A 9,820-nucleotide genomic window follows, 5' to 3' on the forward strand; every position below is an offset into this window, starting at 1 on the left:
TGCCTGCGGCCACACTAAGCCGAAAGCGCCCGCTCTCGTCAGATCGCGGAAGCTAAGCGGCTTCAGGCCTGGTTAGTAGCTGCATGGGAGACCGGCTGTGAACCCCAGGTGCTGCAGGCGTTTTTTTGGGTTTGAGGCCCAATGGCTATGAGCACGCGTGGGAAGCCTCACCTTCAAGGCGCCGAAACGGCGCCTTGGAGTTTGCCTGCGGCCACACTAAGCCGAAAGCGCCCGCACTCGTCAGATCGCGGAAGCTAAGCGGCTTCAGGCCTGGTTAGTAGCTGCATGGGAGACCGGCTGTGAACCCCAGGTGCTGCAGGCGTTTTTTTGGGTTTGAGGCCCAATGGCTATGAGCACGCGTGGGAAGCCTCACCTTCAAGGCGCCGAAACGGCGCCTTGGAGTTTGCCTGCGGCCACACTAAGCCGAAAGCGCCCGCTGTCGTCAGATCGCGGAAGCTAAGCGGCTTCAGGCCTGGTTAGTAGCTGCATGGGAGACCGGCTGTGAACCCCAGGTGCTGCAGGCGTTTTTTTGGGTTTGAGGCCCAATGGCTATGAGCACGCGTGGGAAGCCTCACCTTCAAGGCGCCGAAACGGCGCCTTGGAGTTTGCCTGCGGCCACACTAAGCCGAAAGCGCCCGCTCTCGTCAGATCGCGGAAGCTAAGCGGCTTCAGGCCTGGTTAGTAGCTGCATGGGAGACCGGCTGTGAACCCCAGGTGCTGCAGGCGTTTTTTTGGGTTTGAGGCCCAATGGCTATGAGCACGCGTGGGAAGCCTCACCTTCAAGGCGCCGAAACGGCGCCTTGGAGTTTGCCTGCGGCCACACTAAGCCGAAAGCGCCCGCTCTCGTCAGATCGCGGAAGCTAAGCGGCTTCAGGCCTGGTTAGTAGCTGCATGGGAGACCGGCTGTGAACCCCAGGTGCTGCAGGCGTTTTTTTGGGTTTGAAGCCCAATGGCTATGAGCACGCGTGGGAAGCCTCACCTTCAAGGCGCCGAAACGGCGCCTTGGAGTTTGCCTGCGGCCACACTAAGCCGAAAGCGCCCGCTCTCGTCAGATCGCGGAAGCTAAGCGGCTTCAGGCCTGGTTAGTAGCTGCATGGGAGACCGGCTGTGAACCCCAGGTGCTGCAGGTGTTTTTTTGGGTTTGAGGCCCAATGGCTATGAGCACGCGTGGGAAGCCTCACCTTCAAGGCGCCGAAACGGCGCCTTGGAGTTTGCCTGCGGCCACACTAAGCCGAAAGCGCCCGCTCTCGTCAGATCGCGGAAGCTAAGCGGCTTCAGGCCTGGTTAGTAGCTGCATGGGAGACCGGCTGTGAACCCCAGGTGCTGCAGGCGTTTTTTTGGGTTTGAGGCCCAATGGCTATGAGCACGCGTGGGAAGCCTCACCTTCAAGGCGCCGAAACGGCGCCTTGGAGTTTGCCTGCGGCCACACTAAGCCGAAAGCGCCCGCTCTCGTCAGATCGCGGAAGCTAAGCGGCTTCAGGCCTGGTTAGTAGCTGCATGGGAGACCGGCTGTGAACCCCAGGTGCTGCAGGCGTTTTTTTGGGTTTGAGGCCCAATGGCTATGAGCACGCGTGGGAAGCCTCACCTTCAAGGCGCCGAAACGGCGCCTTGGAGTTTTCCTGCGGCCACACTAAGCCGAAAGCGCCCGCTCTCGTCAGATCGCGGAAGCTAAGCGGCTTCAGGCCTGGTTAGTAGCTGCATGGGAGACCGGCTGTGAACCCCAGGTGCTGCAGGCGTTTTTTTGGGTTTGAGGCCCAATGGCTATGAGCACGCGTGGGAAGCCTCACCTTCAAGGCGCCGAAACGGCGCCTTGGAGTTTGCCTGCGGCCACACTAAGCCGAAAGCGCCCGCTCTCGTCAGATCACGGAAGCTAAGCGGCTTCAGGCCTGGTTAGTAGCTGCATGGGAGACTGGCTGTGAACCCCAGGTGCTGCAGGCGTTTTTTTGGGTTTGAGGCCCAATGGCTATGAGCACGCGTGGGAAGCCTCACCTTCAAGGCGCCGAAACGGCGCCTTGGAGTTTGCCTGCGGCCACACTAAGCCGAAAGCGCCCGCTCTCGTCAGATCGCGGAAGCTAAGCGGCTTCAGGCCTGGTTAGTAGCTGCATGGGAGACCGGCTGTGAACCCCAGGTGCTGCAGGCGTTTTTTTGGGTTTGAGGCCCAATGGCTATGAGCACGCGTGGGAAGCCTCACCTTCAAGGCGCCGAAACGGCGCCTTGGAGTTTCCCTGCGGCCACACTAAGCCGAAAGCGCCCGCTCTCGTCAGATCGCGGAAGCTAAGCGGCTTCAGGCCTGGTTAGTAGCTGCATGGGAGACCGGCTGTGAACCCCAGGTGCTGCAGGCGTTTTTTTGGGTTTGAGGCCCAATGGCTATGAGCACGCGTGGGAAGCCTCACCTTCAAGGCGCCGAAACGGCGCCTTGGAGTTTGCCTGCGGCCACACTAAGCCGAAAGCGCCCGCTCTCATCAGATCGCGGAAGCTAAGCGGCTTCAGGCCTGGTTAGTAGCTGCATGGGAGACCGGCTGTGAACCCCAGGTGCTGCAGGCGTTTTTTTGGGTTTGAGGCCCAATGGCTATGAGCACGCGTGGGAAGCCTCACCTTCAAGGCGCCGAAACGGCGCCTTGGAGTTTGCCTGCGGCCACACTAAGCCGAAAGCGCCCGCTCTCGTCAGATCGCGGAAGCTAAGCGGCTTCAGGCCTGGTTGGTAGCTGCATGGGAGACCGGCTGTGAACCCCAGGTGCTGCAGGCGTTTTTTTGGGTTTGAGGCCCAATGGCTATGAGCACGCGTGGGAAGCCTCACCTTCAAGGCGCCGAAACGGCGCCTTGGAGTTTGCCTGCGGCCACACTAAGCCGAAAGCGCCCGCTCTCGTCAGATCGCGGAAGCTAAGCGGCTTCAGGCCTGGTTAGTAGCTGCATGGCAGACCGGCTGTGAACCCCAGGTGCTGCAGGCGTTTTTTTGGGTTTGAGGCCCAATGGCTATGAGCACGCGTGGGAAGCCTCACCTTCAAGGCGCCGAAACGGTGCCTTGGAGTTTGCCTGCGGCCACACTAAGCCGAAAGCGCCCGCTCTCGTCAGATCGCGGAAGCTAAGCGGCTTCAGGCCTGGTTAGTAGCTGCATGGGAGACCGGCTGTGAACCCCAGGTGCTGCAGGTGTTTTTTTGGGTTTGAGGCCCAATGGCTATGAGCACGCGTGGGAAGCCTCACCTTCAAGGCGCCGAAACGGCGCCTTGGAGTTTGCCTGCGGCCACACTAAGCCGAAAGCGCCAGCTCTCGTCAGATCGCGGAAGCTAAGCGGCTTCAGGCCTGGTTAGTAGCTGCATGGAGGACCGGCTGTGAACCCCAGGTGCTGCAGGTGTTTTTTTGGGTTTGAGGCTCAATGGCTATGAGCACGCGTGGGAAGCCTCACCTTCAAGGCGCCGAAACGGCGCCTTGGAGTTTGCCTGCGGCCACACTAAGCCGAAAGCGCCCGCTCTCGTCAGATCGCGGAAGCTAAGCGGCTTCAGGCCTGGTTAGTAGCTGCATGGGAGACCGGCTGTGAACCCCAGGTGCTGCAGGCGTTTTTTTGGGTTTGAGGCCCAATGGCTATGAGCACGCGTGGGAAGCCTCACCTTCAAGGCGCCGAAACGGCGCCTTGGAGTTTGCCTGCGGCCACACTAAGCCGAAAGCGCCCGCTCTCGTCAGATCGCGGAAGCTAAGCGGCTTCAGGCCTGGTTAGTAGCTGCATGGGAGACCGGCTGTGAACCCCAGGTGCTGCAGGCGTTTTTTTGGGTTTGAGGCCCAATGGCTATGAGCACGCGTGGGAAGCCTCACCTTCAAGGCGCCGAAACGGCGCCTTGGAGTTTGCCTGCGGCCACACTAAGCCGAAAGCGCCCGCTCTCGTCAGATCGCGGAAGCTAAGCGGCTTCAGGCCTGGTTAGTAGCTGCATGGGAGACCGGCTGTGAAGCCCAGGTGCTGCAGGCGTTTTTTTGGATTTGAGGCCCAATGGCTATGAGCACGCGTGGGAAGCCTCACCTTCAAGGCGCCGAAACGGCGCCTTGGAGTTTGCCTGCGGCCACACTAAGCCGAAAGCGCCCGCTCTTGTCAGATCGCGGAAGCTAAGCGGCTTCAGGCCTGGTTAGTAGCTGCTTGGGAGACCGGCTGTGAACCCTAGGTGCTGCAGGCATTTTTTTGGGTTTGAGGCCCAATGGCTATGAGCACGCGTGGAAAGCCTCACCTTCAAGGCGCCGAAACGGCGCCTTGGAGTTTGCCTGCGGCCACACTAAGCCAAAAGCGCCCGCTCTCGTCAGATCGCGGAAGCTAAGCGGCTTCAGGCCTGGTTAGTAGCTGCATGGGAGACTGGCTGTGAACCCCAGGTGCTGCAGGCGTTTTTTTGGGTTTGAGGCCCAATGGCTATGAGCACGCGTGGGAAGCCTCACCTTCAAGGCGCCGAAACGGCGCCTTGGAGTTTGCCTGCGGCCACACTAAGCCGAAAGCGCCCGCTCTCGTCAGATCGCGGAAGCTAAGCGGCTTCAGGCCTGGTTAGTAGCTGCATGGGAGACCGGCTGTGAAGCCCAGGTGCTGCAGGCGTTTTTTTGGGTTTGAGGCCCAATGGCTATGAGCACGCGTGGGAAGCCTCACCTTCAAGGCGCCGGCGCCTTGGAGTTTGCCTGCGGCCACACTAAGCCGAAAGCGCCCGCTCTCGTCAGATCGCGGAAGCTAAGCGGCTTCAGGCCTGGTTAGTAGCTGCATGGGAGACCGGCTGTGAACCCCAGGTGCTGCAGGCGTTTTTTTGGGTTTGAGGCCCAATGGCTATGAGCACGCGTGGGAAGCCTCACCTTCAAGGCGCCGAAACGGCGCCTTGGAGTTTGCCTGCGGCCACACTAAGCCGAAAGCGCCCGCTCTCGTCAGATCGCGGAAGCTAAGTGGCTTCAGGCCTGGTTAGTAGCTGCATGGGAGACCGGCTGTGAACCCCAGGTGCTGCAGGCGTTTTTTTGGGTTTGAGGCCCAATGGCTATGAGCACGCGTGGGAAGCCTCACCTTCAAGGCGCCGAAACGGCGCCTTGGAGTTTGCCTGCAGCCACACTAAGCCGAAAGCGCCCGCTCTCGTCAGATCGCGGAAGCTAAGCGGCTTCAGGCCTGGTTAGTAGCTGCATGGGAGACTCGCTGTGAACCCCAGGTGCTGCAGGCGTTTTTTTGGGTTTGAGGCCCAATGGCTATGAGCACGCGTGGGAAGCCTCACCTTCAAGGCGCCGAAACGGCGCCTTGGAGTTTGCCTGCGGCCACACTAAGCCGAAAGCGCCCGCTCTCGTCAGATCGCGGAAGCTAAGCGGCTTCAGGCCTGGTTAGTAGCTGCATGGGAGACCGGCTGTGAACCCCAGGTGCTGCAGGCGTTTTTTTGGGTTTGAGGCCCAATGGCTATGAGCACGCGTGGGAAGCCTCACCTTCAAGGCGCCGAAACGGCGCCTTGGAGTTTGCCTGCGGCCACACTAAGCCGAAAGCGCCCGCTCTCGTCAGATCGCGGAAGCTAAGCGGCTTCAGGCCTGGTTAGTAGCTGCATGGGAGACTCGCTGTGAACCCCAGGTGCTGCAGGCGTTTTTTTTGGGTTTGAGGCCCAATGGCTATGAGCACGCGTGGGAAGCCTCACCTTCAAGGCGCCGAAACGGCGCCTTGGAGTTTGCCTGCGGCCACACTAAGCCGAAAGCGCCCGCTCTCGTCAGATCGCGGAAGCTAAGCGGCTTCAGGCCTGGTTAGTAGCTGCATGGGAGACCGGCTGTGAACCCCAGGTGCTGCAGGCGTTTTTTTTGGGTTTGAGGCCCAATGGCTATGAGCACGCGTGGGAAGCCTCACCTTCAAGGCGCCGGAACGGCGCCTTGGAGTTTGCCTGCGGCCACACTAAGCCGAAAGCGCCCGCTCTCGTCAGATCGCGGAAGCTAAGCGGCTTCAGGCCTGGTTAGTAGCTGCATGGGAGACCGGCTGTGAACCCCAGGTGCTGCAGGCGTTTTTTTGGGTTTGAGGCCCAATGGCTATGAGCACGCGTGGGAAGCCTCACCTTCAAGGCGCCGAAACGGCGCCTTGGAGTTTGCCTGCGGCCACACTAAGCCGAAAGCGCCCGCTCTCGTCAGATCGCGGAAGCTAAGCGGCTTCAGGCCTGGTTAGTAGCTGCATGGGAGACCGGCTGTGAAGCCCAGGTGCTGCAGGCGGTTTTTTGGATTTGAGGCCCAATGGCTATGAGCACGCGTGGGAAGCCTCACCTTCAAGGCGCCGAAACGGCGCCTTGGAGTTTGCCTGCGGCCACACTAAGCCGAAAGCGCCCGCTCTTGTCAGATCGCGGAAGCTAAGCGGCTTCAGGCCTGGTTAGTAGCTGCTTGGGAGACCGGCTGTGAACCCTAGGTGCTGCAGGCATTTTTTTGGGTTTGAGGCCCAATGGCTATGAGCACGCGTGGAAAGCCTCACCTTCAAGGCGCCGAAACGGCGCCTTGGAGTTTGCCTGCGGCCACACTAAGCCAAAAGCGCCCGCTCTTGTCAGATCGCGGAAGCTAAGCGGCTTCAGGCCTGGTTAGTAGCTGCATGGGAGACCGGCTGTGAACCCCAGGTGCTGCAGGCGTTTTTTTGGGTTTGAGGCCCAATGGCTATGAGCACGCGTGGGAAGCCTCACCTTCAAGGCGCCGAAACGGCGCCTTGGAGTTTGCCTGCGGCCACACTAAGCCGAAAGCGCCCGCTCTCGTCAGATCGCGGAAGCTAAGCGGCTTCAGGCCTGGTTAGTAGCTGCATGGGAGACCGGCTGTGAAGCCCAGGTGCTGCAGGCGTTTTTTTGGGTTTGAGGCCCAATGGCTATGAGCACGCGTGGGAAGCCTCACCTTCAAGGCGCCGGCGCCTTGGAGTTTGCCTGCGGCCACACTAAGCCGAAAGCGCCCGCTCTCGTCAGATCGCGGAAGCTAAGCGGCTTCAGGCCTGGTTAGTAGCTGCATGGGAGACCGGCTGTGAACCCCAGGTGCTGCAGGCGTTTTTTTGGGTTTGAGGCCCAATGGCTATGAGCACGCGTGGGAAGCCTCACCTTCAAGGCGCCGAAACGGCGCCTTGGAGTTTGCCTGCGGCCACACTAAGCCGAAAGCGCCCGCTCTCGTCAGATCGCGGAAGCTAAGTGGCTTCAGGCCTGGTTAGTAGCTGCATGGGAGACCGGCTGTGAACCCCAGGTGCTGCAGGTGTTTTTTTGGGTTTGAGGCCCAATGGCTATGAGCACGCGTGGGAAGCCTCACCTTCAAGGCGCCGAAACGGCGCCTTGGAGTTTGCCTGCAGCCACACTAAGCCGAAAGCGCCCGCTCTCGTCAGATCGCGGAAGCTAAGCGGCTTCAGGCCTGGTTAGTAGCTGCATGGGAGACTCGCTGTGAACCCCAGGTGCTGCAGGCGTTTTTTTTGGGTTTGAGGCCCAATGGCTATGAGCACGCGTGGGAAGCCTCACCTTCAAGGCGCCGAAACGGCGCCTTGGAGTTTGCCTGCGGCCACACTAAGCCGAAAGCGCCCGCTCTCGTCAGATCGCGGAAGCTAAGCGGCTTCAGGCCTGGTTAGTAGCTGCATGGGAGACCGGCTGTGAACCCCAGGTGCTGCAGGCGTTTTTTTTGGGTTTGAGGCCCAATGGCTATGAGCACGCGTGGGAAGCCTCACCTTCAAGGCGCCGAAACGGCGCCTTGGAGTTTGCCTGCGGCCACACTAAGCCGAAAGCGCCCGCTCTCGTCAGATCGCGGAAGCTAAGCGGCTTCAGGCCTGGTTAGTAGCTGCATGGGAGACTCGCTGTGAACCCCAGGTGCTGCAGGCGTTTTTTTGGGTTTGAGGCCCAATGGCTATGAGCACGCGTGGGAAGCCTCACCTTCAAGGCGCCGAAACGGCGCCTTGGAGTTTGCCTGCGGCCACACTAAGCCGAAAGCGCCCGCTCTCGTCAGATCGCGGAAGCTAAGCGGCTTCAGGCCTGGTTAGTAGCTGCATGGGAGACCGGCTGTGAACCCCAGGTGCTGCAGGCGTTTTTTTGGGTTTGAGGCCCAATGGCTATGAGCACGCGTGGGAAGCCTCACCTTCAAGGCGCCGGAACGGCGCCTTGGAGTTTGCCTGCGGCCACACTAAGCCGAAAGCGCCCGCTCTCGTCAGATCGCGGAAGCTAAGCGGCTTCAGGCCTGGTTAGTAGCTGCATGGGAGACCGGCTGTGAACCCCAGGTGCTGCAGGCGTTTTTTTGGGTTTGAGGCCCAATGGCTATGAGCACGCGTGGGAAGCCTCACCTTCAAGGCGCCGAAACGGCGCCTTGGAGTTTGCCTGCGGCCACACTAAGCCGAAAGCGCCCGCTCTCGTCAGATCGCGGAAGCTAAGCGGCTTCAGGCCTGGTTAGTAGCTGCATGGGAGACCGGCTGTGAACCCCAGGTGCTGCAGGCGGTTTTTTGGGTTTGAGGCCCAATGGCTATGAGCACGCGTGGGAAGCCTCACCTTCAAGGCGCCGAAACGGCGCCTTGGAGTTTGCCTGCGGCCACACTAAGCCGAAAGCGCCCGCTCTCGTCAGATCGCGGAAGCTAAGCGGCTTCAGGCCTGGTTAGTAGCTGCATGGGAGACCGGCTGTGAACCCCAGGTGCTGCAGGCGTTTTTTTGGGTTTGAGGCCCAATGGCTATGAGCACGCGTGGGAAGCCTCACCTTCAAGGCGCCGAAACGGCGCCTTGGAGTTTGCCTGCGGCCACACTAAGCCGAAAGTGCCCGCTCTCGTCAGATCGCGGAAGCTAAGCGGCTTCAGGCCTGGTTAGTAGCTGCATGGGAGACTGGCTGTGAACCCCAGGTGCTGCAGGCGTTTTTTTTGGGTTTGAGGCCCAATGGCTATGAGCACGCGTGGGAAGCCTCACCTTCAAGGCGCCGAAACGGCGCCTTGGAGTTTACCTGCGGCCACACTAAGCCGAAAGCGCCCGCTCTCGTCAGATTGCGGAAGCTAAGCGGCTTCAGGCCTGGTTAGTAGCTGCATGGGAGACCGGCTGTGAACCCCAGGTGCTGCAGGCGTTTTTTTGGGTTTGAGGCCCAATGGCTATGAGCACGCGTAGGAAGCCTCACCTTCAAGGCGCCGGAACGGCGCCTTGGAGTTTGCCTGTGGCCACACTAAGCCAAAGGCGCCCGCTCTCGTCAGATTGCGGAAGCTAAGTGGCTTCAGGCCTGTTTAGTAGCTGCATGGGAGACGGACTGTGAACCCCAGGTGCTGCAGGCGTTTTTTTGGGTTTGAGGCCCAATGGCTATGAGCACGCGTGGGAAGCCTCACCTTCAAGGCGCCGGTACGGCGCCTTGGAGTTTGCCTGTGGCCACACTAAGCCAAAAGCGCCCGCTCTCGTCAGATCGCGGAAGCTAAGTGGCTTCAGGCCTGGTTAGTAGCTGCATGGGAGACCGGCTGTGAACCCCAGGTGCTGCAGGTGTTTTTTGGGGTTTGAGGCCCAATGGCTATGAGCACGCGTGGGAAGCCTCACCTTCAAGGCGCCGGAACGGCGCCTTGGAGTTTGCCTGCGGCCACACTAAGCCAAAAGCGTCAGATCGCGGAAGCTAAGTGGCTTCAGGCCTGGTTAGTAGCTGCATGGGAGACCGGCTGTGAACCCCAGGTGCTGCAGGCGTTTTTTTGGGTTTGAGGCCCAATGGCTATGAGCACTGGAGTTTGCCTGCGGCCACACTAAGCCAAAAGCGCCCGCTCTCGTCAGATCGCGGAAGCTAAGTGGCTTCAGGCCTGGTTAGTAGCTGCATGGGAGACCGGCTGTGAACCCCAGGTGCTGCAGGCGTTTTTTTGGGTTTGAGGCCCAATGGCTATGAGCACGCGTGGGAAGCCTCACCTTCAAGG

General features: G+C 60.4%; 23 non-coding genes and 25 pseudogenes across 23 annotated transcripts; all 48 read left to right on the plus strand.

Moving 5' to 3' along the window:
* Position 1: 1 nt before the first annotated feature.
* LOC137555897 (5S ribosomal RNA) lies at positions 2-120 on the plus strand. Its single transcript, XR_011028562.1, has one exon. It is a non-coding gene; the product is annotated as a 5S ribosomal RNA (ribosomal RNA).
* An 83-nt stretch (positions 121-203) lies between these two features.
* On the plus strand, positions 204-322 carry LOC137558341 (5S ribosomal RNA; annotated as a pseudogene).
* Positions 323-405: 83 nt separating this feature from the next.
* Positions 406-524, plus strand: LOC137549429 (5S ribosomal RNA; annotated as a pseudogene).
* An 83-nt stretch (positions 525-607) lies between these two features.
* On the plus strand, positions 608-726 carry LOC137555898 (5S ribosomal RNA). The gene has a single exon (XR_011028563.1). It is a non-coding gene; the product is annotated as a 5S ribosomal RNA (ribosomal RNA).
* An 83-nt stretch (positions 727-809) lies between these two features.
* On the plus strand, positions 810-928 carry LOC137555899 (5S ribosomal RNA). The gene has a single exon (XR_011028565.1). It is a non-coding gene; the product is annotated as a 5S ribosomal RNA (ribosomal RNA).
* Positions 929-1,011: 83 nt separating this feature from the next.
* LOC137557427 (5S ribosomal RNA) lies at positions 1,012-1,130 on the plus strand (annotated as a pseudogene).
* Positions 1,131-1,213: 83 nt separating this feature from the next.
* On the plus strand, positions 1,214-1,332 carry LOC137555900 (5S ribosomal RNA). Its single transcript, XR_011028566.1, has one exon. It is a non-coding gene; the product is annotated as a 5S ribosomal RNA (ribosomal RNA).
* Positions 1,333-1,415: 83 nt separating this feature from the next.
* LOC137555901 (5S ribosomal RNA) lies at positions 1,416-1,534 on the plus strand. The gene has a single exon (XR_011028567.1). It is a non-coding gene; the product is annotated as a 5S ribosomal RNA (ribosomal RNA).
* An 83-nt stretch (positions 1,535-1,617) lies between these two features.
* LOC137557895 (5S ribosomal RNA) lies at positions 1,618-1,736 on the plus strand (annotated as a pseudogene).
* An 83-nt stretch (positions 1,737-1,819) lies between these two features.
* Positions 1,820-1,938, plus strand: LOC137549162 (5S ribosomal RNA; annotated as a pseudogene).
* Positions 1,939-2,021: 83 nt separating this feature from the next.
* LOC137555902 (5S ribosomal RNA) lies at positions 2,022-2,140 on the plus strand. The gene has a single exon (XR_011028568.1). It is a non-coding gene; the product is annotated as a 5S ribosomal RNA (ribosomal RNA).
* An 83-nt stretch (positions 2,141-2,223) lies between these two features.
* Positions 2,224-2,342, plus strand: LOC137559161 (5S ribosomal RNA; annotated as a pseudogene).
* An 83-nt stretch (positions 2,343-2,425) lies between these two features.
* LOC137554660 (5S ribosomal RNA) lies at positions 2,426-2,544 on the plus strand. Its single transcript, XR_011027409.1, has one exon. It is a non-coding gene; the product is annotated as a 5S ribosomal RNA (ribosomal RNA).
* Positions 2,545-2,627: 83 nt separating this feature from the next.
* On the plus strand, positions 2,628-2,746 carry LOC137558200 (5S ribosomal RNA; annotated as a pseudogene).
* Positions 2,747-2,829: 83 nt separating this feature from the next.
* On the plus strand, positions 2,830-2,948 carry LOC137559108 (5S ribosomal RNA; annotated as a pseudogene).
* An 83-nt stretch (positions 2,949-3,031) lies between these two features.
* On the plus strand, positions 3,032-3,150 carry LOC137557428 (5S ribosomal RNA; annotated as a pseudogene).
* Positions 3,151-3,233: 83 nt separating this feature from the next.
* On the plus strand, positions 3,234-3,352 carry LOC137551295 (5S ribosomal RNA; annotated as a pseudogene).
* An 83-nt stretch (positions 3,353-3,435) lies between these two features.
* Positions 3,436-3,554, plus strand: LOC137555903 (5S ribosomal RNA). Its single transcript, XR_011028569.1, has one exon. It is a non-coding gene; the product is annotated as a 5S ribosomal RNA (ribosomal RNA).
* Positions 3,555-3,637: 83 nt separating this feature from the next.
* LOC137555905 (5S ribosomal RNA) lies at positions 3,638-3,756 on the plus strand. Its single transcript, XR_011028570.1, has one exon. It is a non-coding gene; the product is annotated as a 5S ribosomal RNA (ribosomal RNA).
* An 83-nt stretch (positions 3,757-3,839) lies between these two features.
* Positions 3,840-3,958, plus strand: LOC137555531 (5S ribosomal RNA). Its single transcript, XR_011028211.1, has one exon. It is a non-coding gene; the product is annotated as a 5S ribosomal RNA (ribosomal RNA).
* An 83-nt stretch (positions 3,959-4,041) lies between these two features.
* On the plus strand, positions 4,042-4,160 carry LOC137549573 (5S ribosomal RNA; annotated as a pseudogene).
* Positions 4,161-4,243: 83 nt separating this feature from the next.
* Positions 4,244-4,362, plus strand: LOC137549093 (5S ribosomal RNA; annotated as a pseudogene).
* Positions 4,363-4,445: 83 nt separating this feature from the next.
* Positions 4,446-4,564, plus strand: LOC137555543 (5S ribosomal RNA). The gene has a single exon (XR_011028222.1). It is a non-coding gene; the product is annotated as a 5S ribosomal RNA (ribosomal RNA).
* Positions 4,565-4,642: 78 nt separating this feature from the next.
* LOC137555906 (5S ribosomal RNA) lies at positions 4,643-4,761 on the plus strand. Its single transcript, XR_011028571.1, has one exon. It is a non-coding gene; the product is annotated as a 5S ribosomal RNA (ribosomal RNA).
* Positions 4,762-4,844: 83 nt separating this feature from the next.
* Positions 4,845-4,963, plus strand: LOC137558079 (5S ribosomal RNA; annotated as a pseudogene).
* Positions 4,964-5,046: 83 nt separating this feature from the next.
* Positions 5,047-5,165, plus strand: LOC137558748 (5S ribosomal RNA; annotated as a pseudogene).
* Positions 5,166-5,248: 83 nt separating this feature from the next.
* On the plus strand, positions 5,249-5,367 carry LOC137555907 (5S ribosomal RNA). Its single transcript, XR_011028572.1, has one exon. It is a non-coding gene; the product is annotated as a 5S ribosomal RNA (ribosomal RNA).
* An 83-nt stretch (positions 5,368-5,450) lies between these two features.
* LOC137558439 (5S ribosomal RNA) lies at positions 5,451-5,569 on the plus strand (annotated as a pseudogene).
* An 84-nt stretch (positions 5,570-5,653) lies between these two features.
* Positions 5,654-5,772, plus strand: LOC137555909 (5S ribosomal RNA). Its single transcript, XR_011028574.1, has one exon. It is a non-coding gene; the product is annotated as a 5S ribosomal RNA (ribosomal RNA).
* An 84-nt stretch (positions 5,773-5,856) lies between these two features.
* LOC137555910 (5S ribosomal RNA) lies at positions 5,857-5,975 on the plus strand. Its single transcript, XR_011028575.1, has one exon. It is a non-coding gene; the product is annotated as a 5S ribosomal RNA (ribosomal RNA).
* Positions 5,976-6,058: 83 nt separating this feature from the next.
* LOC137555555 (5S ribosomal RNA) lies at positions 6,059-6,177 on the plus strand. The gene has a single exon (XR_011028233.1). It is a non-coding gene; the product is annotated as a 5S ribosomal RNA (ribosomal RNA).
* An 83-nt stretch (positions 6,178-6,260) lies between these two features.
* Positions 6,261-6,379, plus strand: LOC137549574 (5S ribosomal RNA; annotated as a pseudogene).
* An 83-nt stretch (positions 6,380-6,462) lies between these two features.
* LOC137549599 (5S ribosomal RNA) lies at positions 6,463-6,581 on the plus strand (annotated as a pseudogene).
* An 83-nt stretch (positions 6,582-6,664) lies between these two features.
* LOC137555567 (5S ribosomal RNA) lies at positions 6,665-6,783 on the plus strand. Its single transcript, XR_011028244.1, has one exon. It is a non-coding gene; the product is annotated as a 5S ribosomal RNA (ribosomal RNA).
* A 78-nt stretch (positions 6,784-6,861) lies between these two features.
* Positions 6,862-6,980, plus strand: LOC137555911 (5S ribosomal RNA). The gene has a single exon (XR_011028576.1). It is a non-coding gene; the product is annotated as a 5S ribosomal RNA (ribosomal RNA).
* An 83-nt stretch (positions 6,981-7,063) lies between these two features.
* LOC137547722 (5S ribosomal RNA) lies at positions 7,064-7,182 on the plus strand (annotated as a pseudogene).
* Positions 7,183-7,265: 83 nt separating this feature from the next.
* Positions 7,266-7,384, plus strand: LOC137558749 (5S ribosomal RNA; annotated as a pseudogene).
* An 84-nt stretch (positions 7,385-7,468) lies between these two features.
* Positions 7,469-7,587, plus strand: LOC137555912 (5S ribosomal RNA). The gene has a single exon (XR_011028577.1). It is a non-coding gene; the product is annotated as a 5S ribosomal RNA (ribosomal RNA).
* An 84-nt stretch (positions 7,588-7,671) lies between these two features.
* LOC137558440 (5S ribosomal RNA) lies at positions 7,672-7,790 on the plus strand (annotated as a pseudogene).
* An 83-nt stretch (positions 7,791-7,873) lies between these two features.
* On the plus strand, positions 7,874-7,992 carry LOC137555913 (5S ribosomal RNA). Its single transcript, XR_011028578.1, has one exon. It is a non-coding gene; the product is annotated as a 5S ribosomal RNA (ribosomal RNA).
* Positions 7,993-8,075: 83 nt separating this feature from the next.
* LOC137555914 (5S ribosomal RNA) lies at positions 8,076-8,194 on the plus strand. The gene has a single exon (XR_011028579.1). It is a non-coding gene; the product is annotated as a 5S ribosomal RNA (ribosomal RNA).
* An 83-nt stretch (positions 8,195-8,277) lies between these two features.
* LOC137555915 (5S ribosomal RNA) lies at positions 8,278-8,396 on the plus strand. Its single transcript, XR_011028580.1, has one exon. It is a non-coding gene; the product is annotated as a 5S ribosomal RNA (ribosomal RNA).
* An 83-nt stretch (positions 8,397-8,479) lies between these two features.
* On the plus strand, positions 8,480-8,598 carry LOC137555916 (5S ribosomal RNA). The gene has a single exon (XR_011028581.1). It is a non-coding gene; the product is annotated as a 5S ribosomal RNA (ribosomal RNA).
* Positions 8,599-8,681: 83 nt separating this feature from the next.
* On the plus strand, positions 8,682-8,800 carry LOC137548005 (5S ribosomal RNA; annotated as a pseudogene).
* An 84-nt stretch (positions 8,801-8,884) lies between these two features.
* Positions 8,885-9,003, plus strand: LOC137548794 (5S ribosomal RNA; annotated as a pseudogene).
* An 83-nt stretch (positions 9,004-9,086) lies between these two features.
* LOC137553844 (5S ribosomal RNA) lies at positions 9,087-9,205 on the plus strand (annotated as a pseudogene).
* An 83-nt stretch (positions 9,206-9,288) lies between these two features.
* LOC137547896 (5S ribosomal RNA) lies at positions 9,289-9,407 on the plus strand (annotated as a pseudogene).
* A 235-nt stretch (positions 9,408-9,642) lies between these two features.
* On the plus strand, positions 9,643-9,761 carry LOC137556887 (5S ribosomal RNA; annotated as a pseudogene).
* Positions 9,762-9,820: the final 59 nt, after the last annotated feature.

The sequence above is a fragment of the Hyperolius riggenbachi genome, chromosome 2 (assembly GCF_040937935.1).
Source record: "Hyperolius riggenbachi isolate aHypRig1 chromosome 2, aHypRig1.pri, whole genome shotgun sequence".
Lineage (NCBI taxonomy): Eukaryota > Metazoa > Chordata > Amphibia > Anura > Hyperoliidae > Hyperolius > Hyperolius riggenbachi.